Here is an 11,811-nt window from a genome sequence, read left to right on the forward strand (position 1 = left end):
GTCTTATAGAAAAATCTTATTTGTTGTATAAGTGCTCAATTGGAGCTTTATAGGTCTTATTAGAATTCTATTGTCACCAATAGAGACCAATTGACAACATCTATTTGTCACCGATAGGACCAATAAATTTTTTATTTGTGCAATAGGAGACATCTATTTGTCACCAATGGAACCAATAGCTATATGTTAGTACCAATAGGTGGCAGCTATTTGTCACTTATAGAACCAGTAGGCACCAATAGGCTTTAATAGGTGACGTCTATTTGTCACCTATAGAACCAATAAATAGCACCTATTTGTCATTTATAGAACTAAAGTCACAGGGTTATGCATGGTATTAAAAGGCCACCTATATGTATTTAATTCACTTACAGGGTCATGCAGTAGCGAATTCAGCCAAACGGCAGTTTTTGATTTGTTCAGCATTTGAGCGAAGTGGCAGCCGTTTTACATAAGTGTTCCAAAATATCGCAGCCATATTTTTCATAAATCTCACCAAAATAATTACACAGACGCCTGTAGTGCAATTTCATTCTGTACTCAAGGTTATGGTTATGCAATATTTGTGGGATAAACCCGCAAAAAGACAGGTTTAAAAGCGTACAAAATCCTTTTGTGTTCGACAGCTAGGTACCTAGGGAGAGAATCTCTAGGGATTTTCGATGGTGGCGCCGTCACATCTTGGCGGAGCTTTCTGGAACGCCTCGCCCGACCGGTGTCGGTTTCGGCTGTGCGCGTTCGTCACTTGTCTGACTTGTCTTTGCGCCGACGACGATGACCGCGAGTCATGCAGCACATGCAGCTTTCGTCTTGACAACCATTTGACAACGTAGTCCGTGAACGGGTGTCCTGTAGCGACTTCGTCGTGACTGCCTCAGAGAACGTCTAGTACTGCTTTTGCTTGATTGACGGACGTCGAGGGCGAAACAGAGCGAAGGTGCTGCAATGCGCTGCCTTGCCACAACAAGTAAGTAGCGATCTCTGTTATTTCGAGTTCTGCTTCGCTAGTCTGAAATGTCGGCGTACCTGTTACATTTACATATCAGAGAGCGTGATCATATAGCTATGTTGCCGTTCTTACGTTGTGGATACGGAGCGTGATAAACATTTCGAACTGCGGCACAAGAGGCTCATCCACGATCGCTGCGCGAGCAGAAAAAAGTTTTCTGCGAAAGAACCGATCGTCTGTTTTCATGCACTACAGCCGCTACAGTTCGACATGGTTAACTTGCACGAACTCTTCCAATGTTCGGCTTTGCGTAATTGATAACTGCTACTATTATTATCTCATCAACTAATAGGAACAGTTTCTTCGCGCATAAAAGAAGTCTGATTGTCATGTGAAAGAACACATGGCTCTCACTTTGTGGCAATTTCGCAAGTGTTCAGGTTTGAATGTCGAATTTGCTTACATTATGAAGTGTCATCACGCTCCATGTTTCCAAGGGATTGCAGCTGCTTGCAAGAGGAAGCAGGCGCTCTTCGTTCGCTAGTTTGATACAAGTGCCACAGTTCACCAGACAGCACTTCAACGTGTTTAGTGCGCTCGCATTTGGTGTGTTTGTAAAAAGCCTTCTACTAATTGTAAGCTGAATTGTAAGCGTACTGACGGAAAATATAAACTGAAAGACGAGAAGCATTCACTCTTCTTTTGTACAGCGTATCTCATGTGCCTGCTTAGCTGCCCTTCAGTAAGATTATGCACCATGTAATGGTTATAAGGATTGTGAGAGTGATACATTTAAAGTAGTTGCAATAAAAAACAAATGTAAATGAAAAAGGTATGACTATATACAGCATGATATATGCATCTTTATTTAAGGCATGAACAGCAAGAATGAGGTTAGCTCAAGCAACCAACTTTGCAAAAGGCCAATGGGTGCACAGTCCAGCAGCCTTACGCTTCCTGGAAGACCCTTGTGTAACATTGCTTGTCACTCTCACCAGTCAAACTTGTTTATTGAGTGAAAATGTCGTAGGCTAGACTGCTCTTCTGTGTCCGCCGCGGTGGTATAGCGGTTACGGTGCTCGGCTGCTGACCCGAAGGTCGCGGGTTCGATCCCGGCCGCGGCGGTCGCATTTCGATGGAGGCGAAATGGTAGAGGCCCGTGTACTTAGATTTAGGTGCACGTTAAAGAACACCAGATGGTCGAAATTTCCGGAGCCCTCCGCTACGGCGTCTCTCATAATCATATCTTGGTTTTGGGACGTAAAACCCCAGATATTATTATTATTATTAGACTGCTCTTCTGTCTGCTATATGCTACAATAACATGGCAAACATGCTTTCTGTGTCCCCCGAATATAGGATTACAGCAACATGCAAGGGTGCAGCTGCCACTCTGGTGCAGTAGCAGTACTGTCCATAATGCACCATCCTTTCATAATAGTCCGAAGGTACTAGCCTACACATGGTGTTATCGACACTTGGCTCAAAGCACAACCAAGGTCTATTGAGAATGTAATTAAGTTGTACCTTCACCATCCACACTTGATGTTGAAAAATTTCTTCTGCCTACCTACAGTAAAAGCCCGAGCAAGCGCCCCCTCTTTTTTTCTGGATATTTGAAATATCTGCAAATGGGACCGAGCAAGTGTCCCCCTCTGCCTCCCGCCCTTTTACACTGCTTCATTCAGTGTTTTTATTCGCTTGACAAGGGCTAATAACGACAAGCGAATGCATGCCTATTCAAAAACGCATTTCATTGGAAGCACGTGCGGCTCTTCCACCTCCATATTGAATTTTGATCCGTGACCGAGCAAGGGCCTCCCTCCAAATCTTGTCCGATTATCTTTCACCGTGGGAGTGGTGCTTGCTCCGGATTTTACGGTATTCAGTTAAAACTCGATCTAACGAAGTGATGAGGACACTTGAATGATTTCATTAAATCAGGAAGTTCGTAAAATCGAGAAGGGGATTTTTTGGCTCTTTGAAATCTAAAATTGTAACATATAACAACAAGTTACCAGGCCATTGCTCTCGCGAATAATCTGATTGCTGCCCAGGTGAAAAGTCCGTGAGGCCGGCCTGAGGGTGGCTCTGACATGAGGCTCCCTTGTCGCCTTTGTCCAGGTGATGCAAGCCAGAAAGACCATTACGTGAAGCAGTGATGGGCGAACATATACGTGGAGAACAAACGAAGTGATTGTGCGAGCAGGCCAAGGCAGAAAGTTGCAAGGAGACTATTAGTGCCACGAAACCAGCCACCGCCGCCTGTAGCATCATCCGGTACGTAAGAACGCTACTGACGGCTGAGTCCATTGCTCCATGCATGGGCACAATGGAGCGTCCAGCCTCATCAAACTAATGCTATAGGGCTAAAGCGTTAGAGTGCACGCTCGAAGAAAAACCCATCTCTGCAAAATAAATGGAAATCACCACTTTTTACGCAGTTATTTCCAAGAAAACATTGTTAAATCGGGTTTTGTGGCCGAGCTAATTCATTAATTTCAGCCCTATGGGTATTTGCTGGGAAATCACAAAGTACTTTGTGAGATCAGGAACTCCATAAAATTGTGTTTTGTTCGATCGAGTTTTAACTGAATTTCATTTCCTTAGGAAGCTACACATTACTTATATGTCTCTGCCTCTAGTCACAGAACTATATTTAAGTTGTCCCATGGGTGTGTGATGAATTTAAATGTCACGAACCATTTCTTGGCAATCAGGAAAGTTACCTGAAATATTGTAGGGTGAGCGAATCATTGTAAACATGCAGGAACTTTCTTTTCTGTCCAATACTTCGTCATTGAGGGACCATTGCAGCTATGTGCTGTCATGCTGCAGCTGCAGTGCGTTAGCAGTGTTCAGACAGGCACGTTGAATCCTGTTCCATGGGTCAGTGACCCTGGGATAAACTGTTATGAGTCACTGTATGGTACTGATGATTGCCTTTAATTTTCCATTTCATAAAAGTCAGCTGGAATGATATAGGGTGAGTGAATCATTGCGGAAATGCAGGAATTTCCTCTTCTGTCCAATACTTCATGATTGAGAGATCATTGCAGTCGCAATGCGATGGCAGTGTTTGGAAGCTGCTTTATGGCATTGTTTGGAAGCTGCTTTGAATCCTTGTCCAGTCTTCCCGTTAAGGTCTTTGTAAAAATGTTCAACTCTCTGGCATTTGGAAAAGCCCTCAGCTAATTGTGCCTTCAGTAAAAAAAAAAATTAAGGAAAAAGTGAACCAAAGCAGACAGGTATAATTGGTCTAGAAAGTGTTCATTTGTACCACTGGCATAGCCAGAGGCATAGCCCCTTTGGTGTTGCACAGCTTTTCGTGCTTTCCTTCCGTCTCACTTTCTCAGGAGACACAGACAAATATGATCGTCACGACCCATAAATGTCTCTTCGATCACGGCCAGTACCCATAAGAGCCTTGGAGATTTCTCGTTCATGATAAGTACGACGTCTCCTACTTTTACTACAAGCAGTGCCATTGATGTGGTGAGCTGATTGTAGCTGTAAAATATATTCCTTGTGCCATCTCTTCCAGAAGGCATCAAGGCATGCTTTTCTTTGCCTCCAACGTCTTTGTAGTTCATCTTTGGTCAAACTAGGCTTAGTCTCCGTGATCTCGTCGTCAGGAATGGAGACTGACCTTCGACCAATCAGACAACGAGCCGGTGTAAGCCGTGGCTCCTCCAGCTGACTTGGTATTACTGTCAACAGACAAGAGTGTACTATTGATTAAACTTCTGTCAACACGGTCTCTAATTCAACATAGTTCAGCAAGGCTGTCTTCCAGGCCTGTTGTAGTGCTGTCTTTACTGTACGTATCAGCCGTTCCCAGAAACCGCCCCACCATGGGGCGCAATCCGCTATAAACTTCCATTTAATTCCATTCTGCCTGAAGTACTGAAGTATGCGTTCATCTCGGACTGACTCACATATACTTTTTAGTTCCTTTGAAGCTCTGTGAATGGAGACAGAAAGCCATATGGGTCGTACATCTCAGCTTCTGCCTTTAAAACATTCCTCTTTGTTGTCTTCATGGATGCTACGAGCTGCATAATATTGGAGGTGTCAAGCCTTTACACGTCATCTTCAGGGTACTAAAGAACTCCCAGTAATTTCTTGTTCTTAGGAACTGTTAAACGAATATCTTTATTAATGCCTTCTCTTTCTTCACTGAGATGTTGAAGACTTGTGGAATTTGTCGTCCATTTACACAGATGCATTTCTGCTTCATTGATAACATTAGGTGCATTATTGCAGACCAGCAAAGCTGCTTCCGCTGTGTCTGCTTCGGCCACAATGTCGTCGACATGAAACTGGTGTTTTAAACCGCTGGTCATCTCTTCGTGTTCTCCCGTGGTATTCTCAAAGTGATGATGAAGAGTGGCACTAAGAAGAAACGGGCTTGATGCGGCTCCAAATGGCACACGATTCATCCTCCATACGTGCGCGGGTACTTTTTCTGCAAAACCATTTTCTTAATATTCTCGTATCGCTTTGTCATACATGTCAACAACTCTTGGTCTTTGAGAAGCCCCCATCGGCAATGGAGTCATGATACGGGCGGTCCTGGCAGTTACACCACATGAGAATTCGTGCCAAATTCCTGCATTACTTGCCCTGCACTGAAAAAGGATGCATATCTGCCATGTGAAGGGGCATGAGTTATTTGGCACTTCGAAAGGGTGGTAATTCTGGTTAGTTGGTTGTCCTGTATCATAAAAAACAGTGCACAAACGGACAAACGAGTTGTCTCTTTGTGTTCATCCATTGTTTTTGCACTGTTTTTTACGAGTTATTTGGTACAATGTGGATGCACTGATAATGCATTTCTTCTTCGGGCATTATTATTTTGACATGCATCTCACAGTTGCAATAGAGGCCCACCCAAGTGCAAAGTAGGGGTGAGTGAAAAGTCTTTATTGTGTATGGGCCTCTGGTTGAACTTTGGCTTGTACAGTGCCCTAGCTCTCTTTATTGACATACAGTCAGCGTAACAGCACCAATAAACTTTACCACTTTGTCTTTTTGCAGACTGCGGGAACACCATTATCTAGATTGGTACGAAAAGTATATTTATGTAGTCCTCTAAGAATATCATCTGAAACCTGCTTGTGGTTACATCAGAGTGTGTACAGGTGCTTGAAGCCCTTGAAAACAGTTGAAATTGAAAAGCACATTTTCACGGCCCTTCAAATTCCTGGAATTGTTTTCTTTCTCGGAACATGCTTCAATTTCTTTGCATATGGTGTCTAATATTGACTATCAGCTGCTATGTATAGGTAAACGTTCATCAGGCCAACTCCGAGGGCACATGCCGTACTCCTGTTATGGCTCCCGCCCTGTGTTTAACCTGCCTTCACCACCGTTCATCTTCTACCATTCATTTAATTTCCTTACCTGGTCTACTTCCTCTCAACTTTCTTCCTGGTGACTTGACTTCACCTCCAGCACTTGTGCTATTTTTTTTCTCCTCTATATCTAACTCTGTATCTAACTCTATATCTAAATCTTCTAGCTCAAACAATGTCCACTGTCCTTATGCAGCCAAAGCTTTAATAAAGTGCTGTGTGTGAGCCAGACACCAATTTTGTATTCTTAATCTGTAAAGCTAACAATATTCATTTGGAAACATTGTTATTGCAAAAAGCTTCTACTTGGGATGCTGCTTTATATCCTTGAGAAACTTTCAGTAGTGATTTTAAAGTCCCTTGGAATTGGGCTATCGAAACCTGTACAAACCCTGCTACCTTCTCAGCCTAGAGTTAAAGGGACGCTAAAGAGCAACACGATTTTTCTCATATTAGTAAACTACTCTTTCGCAATACCAAAAACACCACGCTTGCTGTGAGAAAACACGCAAAAACAAAATGTGGGTGGTGACGCCACCTTGAAGTTTCATTTTACCGATTAGGATCTACGTAGTCCCTAGTAGGCGCCGTCATTTGCCATGACGGCGCCTACTAGGGACTACGTAGATCCTAATCGGTAAAAGTGAAGTACATTGTCCTCTGAGGGTGCCATAGACTTAACATACCAAGTTTGGGGTAATTTTGTTGAGCCAATGGTGCCAAAATACGATAAATACACTTTAAAAACCGTGACGTCACGTGGGGAGATTTTGGCATGAAATTTAAAAAATGAAACTTTGAACTTTATTTTCTCCTCTATTAATAAACCTATGATGGCGAAATTAATGACATTAGAGTTCTCAGAGCGCAATTCATCGATCTAAACCGATTCATTGTTTTTCTTTAGTGTCCCTTTAAACTAATGAACAGTTTTTGTGATTCACATTTATGAGAATGAATGCAATAGGGTTTTCAGCTGTACTATAGTGTGCAAAATACAACCTTTATTTGTGCAGGTGCCCGTGCTGCAAGTTCAGTCGTAACGCCTGTGGAGGGGGATCCGACCCCATGGAGAAAGTAGGGGCTGACGAGCTGCGTTTAAGTATGCTTTGCTGGTGCTTTTAGCTATTTCAAAAGACACAAGAAGTGGCCCGACATCACTTGGCCATAGGCTGCTCTTCCTCATCTCAATGAGCATAGCTCTTGGAACACTGGCTCCGCCAGAAAACTAGCCATAAAGTTCAAGGTAAAGTTTTTAAACCATGTACTTTTTGTCATCTCATGTGAGCTGCCATACACACACAGATGAATCTTTGTTGTTGCTTGGAGGTAGACTTCATGCTTCTCTCCCAGCAACCCAGCTCTCTTCTCTTTCTATTATGTATTACTTTTCTTTGATTTATGCTTTAATGACCAAAGTATGCATGCTCACTCCCTGCGTGTGAAGGAGAAATGCACCGGTGTTTAAACACCATAAAAGGATGCGAAAAGTTAAAGGACCCCTTGCGACTTTTTTTACTGTAATTTGTAGCCTTGTGTCTGGAAATGCCGAAATTGAGTGAGTCATAAATGCTCTGACATATCGTATAATTAATGCTAGTGTGTCTAATTCTGGCCACTTTTAGCTTCATTTTGAAACACCCGCCTGAGATTGTAAGAAACTACTTCCCCACAGCGGGGAAGCACCTAGGACATTGTGCGCTAAAGGTTTGGTGACATTGACAGTGCAGTTTTCAAATCGGGGGCCCCGCGTGCGATAAAGAATGAAACGATGTGGGTGCTTCGGTATGAGCTAAGCCGGTTAAGTGCATGTCCCCTCAGGAAAATGAAAAGCATTCCTGGCTTAAGCAGCCAAAACCACCCTGAGAGCAGCCCGACAACTGAGCGAGAGGGACGAGAAACAGTAGCCCTCGTCAGGTGCCAGTGGTGGTATTGTGTGCATCCTGTCCATCTTTTGTGACGTCAACAATACTGGCTTTTCTTGTGGAACGTCACACGGGGCCTTCATCTATGTCATATTAGTGGAGGTGTCACAAGGTGCTGCCAACTCAGATGAGCGCTCACGCTTACTTTAAAACCAAATTAAGATATCTTAAAGGTAACGTTTGCCACTATTAATCAGCCAGAAGTGCCCACGTGTGCAGGACAATCACACAACACAAACATCTCGAGGTCTTGATTTTGGTGTCAGGGGCCCTTTAAACGGAACTAAAAGTATGCAGAGGGGACAAGAGCCGTACGGGTCCACCCTATGTGTTTTTAAAAGCTGTAAATGATTTAAAGTAGTACTGTGTATTCTACTTTAGGAGACCGGTAAGCAGTCATCGTACTTGCAGAAAAACTTTTTTTCATAAAAACGTTACCAAGCTTATGTTGAATGCACTAATCTTTCTTTGATGGAAATGATTTCAGTAACATTATTTTGTCACTGTATAACCATAGCGGTAGCGATCTTGCCATGCTTTCTTTTGTTCTTCAGCTTTCGAATAATATTCTTCTATGTAGGAGTGTGTTTTCCCATCATGTTTTTTGGTAAACAGAACGATTACTTTATTGAAGATACTGATGCTGGGACTGTTGGTACATAGTTTAAAATGTACGTAGGGAAGGAGGAATTGTACAAGCACAGACACCCACTGTGTGTGTGCATTCCATTACTTCCTCTTGTGTAAGACTCCTTGAGGCTGAGTGTTGTTCTTTCAAACTCTTTTAGTGAAATTATATGAGCTATGTTTATTGCACAAAAATAAAGCAGTCTTTATAACTAAAATCTTGACTGACTCAAATGAAATAATTTCACTTTTCACACAGCTTAAAATTTTATTTAACTACGAAACAAAAAGGGGGCGCTGACCATTCTAAACAGAACATTGATGACGTTTTGACTTCCAGCATGGAAGCCTTGTTCACGATGAATACATCATCAGAAGTGGCTCGTTTTATTTGGAAGACGAAACGTCATAGACATTTTGTTTGGATTGGTCTGTGTCTCTTTTTTATTTCAAATGTACCCTCCTAGCCAGACTGGATTCCGCCATGATCCCGACTTCAAATGTCATTTAACGTACCAAGTAAGTGCTCACTGAACAGCAACATCTTGTGTTGACAAGTGTGTAGAAGACTAGGAGTGGCACAGTCATCATTAGGATCTATTCAGTGTGTTCTAATAAAGGAAGATGTCGATGGAGGGCTTCACCATGGGGACAGCGGCTCATCCTTTTTTTCTTCAATTGTGTTTTTCTCCATAATACATTGAGAGCCAATCTTTGAGATAGAGACTTAGGACAGAAAGCTAGGGCTATTTCTGAAGTGTAGTAGCTTGTAATGTTTTAATTGTCATAATCTTTCACAAGTGGCAAAAATTGATTTTCTTAATGAGTGGGACCTTTAATCTTTGTTTTTGCAATCACAAAACAAAAATTACAATTTTTTTTGCAATCACACAAAAAAAAAGGTACAAAATCGAATTTTTGAACTTCGCGCCGAACCCTACTACCGGTAAGTCAGCATGACGTCACTAATCGATTTTATTTTTTTTTTTTTATCTACGGCTGGTTTCTGCAGATCAAAATGTTACGAAGCCTCAGCGAGAGTGGAAAAGCGCGAGACTATCTTTGTTCCACACCTTGAGCTCAGCCAAATAACCCAGAAGTATGTTACACAGTAATAAATGTTTCCCATGGAGAAAAAGTTCTCTATGCATTTATGATTGGCGCCCGCAAACGACGGATCGATTGAAGGCGCTTAAAAATCGCGATTTCGGTTTCGGTTTCTGATTGCGCGAAGCGCCACCTGCTTCCTGTTGCAAGCGTCATGGCGACTTCCTGTTTACTTTTCTGGCTCCAACGCGTGCGTTCAACTTCCAAACTTCTGCGCTGTTCTACGTGACATTGTGAAATCTATATGGATATATACGTGGTGGTCATATGTAGCACCACCCGGAGCATCAAGCACCAATATTTGATATGCGACACTTTGCCTACTGGTCGTCAGAAGGTAAGCAAAACGCCACTGCATCCTGCACAAACTTGCGCGGCCCGCCTGGTAAGGCGAATATGTAGTGCTTCTACGGCTACCGCTGCCCTTGCATTTGGGAATGACGCTTTTCTGCTTTAATATCGCGTTAACTATAGCGACCAAGGCCTGCGTGTTTAATGTGGAAGAGCGTGAGCTGCGCATACACGGACTTTAGAGAATAGACGACGCATCGTGTTTTCTGTTCTCGTTCGAAACATGTCCTCAGTTCTCGATCGATTCCAACGAACTAGGAGAACTTTCTGTCCGGATTTTTAAAACGATATCGCATTTGTTCTTCCGCATGGTCACAAATAGACACCACATGGAAAGAAGTGAGATTGTACGAATGAAATTGCTCTCCAAGAAAAGGTGGACAGAAATATGGGCTTCAGAGCAGTGTGCATAGATTGCAATATTTAAAGTATAGCAAGACGATTTAGACAACCTGTAGTCACATGAACCTGGCCACACAGCATTTGTACAGAATCGTCTCTCGTCTCAGGGTATCATTAACGTCTATCGCTCATCCTTTATAAGTTAAATGCGGCCGCCGTGGCCGGGATTCGTTCCCGCGCCCTTCGGATCAGCAGTCGAGCACCATATTCACACCACCGTGGCGCGTCTCTTTGATAGGGTCCTTCTATGCCAAACGTCCGCGTCATTGCACTCGTACTTCTCAAGATTCTGTTCTAAAAATCGTGGCCAAGCTTTTTTGTGCAATATTCGGCTTCCTTCATGAAACTGTCATTGTAAGAAAATTTTTTTCTGTGTCCTTGGGAGGGATTTGAACGTTGCCATAGTGGTTGCTAGAAAAGGAATGGTGATTTCTTATTTCCTCCCATTGCGTCCGCTATTCTGTCTCGCGATATGCTTTGTGGTGAAGCAAAAAGGCCATTCTGCGTCCATTCTGAGAATTTTTAAAAAATTCTACAATGTATATCAACACAATACAATAACACCACATGCCAGGATAGTTGCCAGTAAGTGTGTCAAAAAAGTATGGAGGTCGATGATCGAGAAGTTTCAAAGAATAAGGGGTGTGTCAAAAAAGTATGACGGTCGATGACCGAGAAGTTTCAAAGAATGAGGGGCGCAAACATAGAAAAATGTGTAAATGGGGTGTCGCACCACCCATATACACAGAAATACGAATAGACCACATCGAAGTCCAAGTGCCAAATTGCCAGACGAACTTTTTTTTTTTTTTTCGATTAAATTCTGCCAAAGACAGCATCTGAATAGAACCACCTCCTCACCTTTGTCGCCAATAACCCAGACCATTAATCTTTTCAAGCTGCCTTGCTTAACATTGTATAATGTACATGTATTAACAACTCTCCTCTGTAATGCTATTTGGAACTGAGAGTGAGTTAAAGAAATGCATGACTCATGTTCAGGCACATGCAGTTTGGTGATGCAGTGAAATTAAAATTGCACTTGTTTCAAATGGTGTACAAAGGAAATTCGATTCTGAAAGTTTAATTATAG

General features: G+C 42.6%; 1 long non-coding RNA gene across 1 annotated transcript; it reads left to right on the forward strand.

Annotated features, from left to right (window-relative positions):
- The first annotated feature begins 732 nt into the window (after positions 1-732).
- LOC119389617 (uncharacterized) lies at positions 733-8,822 on the forward strand. The gene is made up of 3 exons (XR_005183133.2): positions 733-967; positions 3,074-3,229; positions 7,323-8,822. It is a non-coding gene; the product is annotated as an uncharacterized LOC119389617 (long non-coding RNA).
- Positions 8,823-11,811: the final 2,989 nt, after the last annotated feature.

This window comes from Rhipicephalus sanguineus, chromosome 1 (assembly GCF_013339695.2).
Source record: "Rhipicephalus sanguineus isolate Rsan-2018 chromosome 1, BIME_Rsan_1.4, whole genome shotgun sequence".
NCBI classification, from domain to species: domain Eukaryota; kingdom Metazoa; phylum Arthropoda; class Arachnida; order Ixodida; family Ixodidae; genus Rhipicephalus; species Rhipicephalus sanguineus.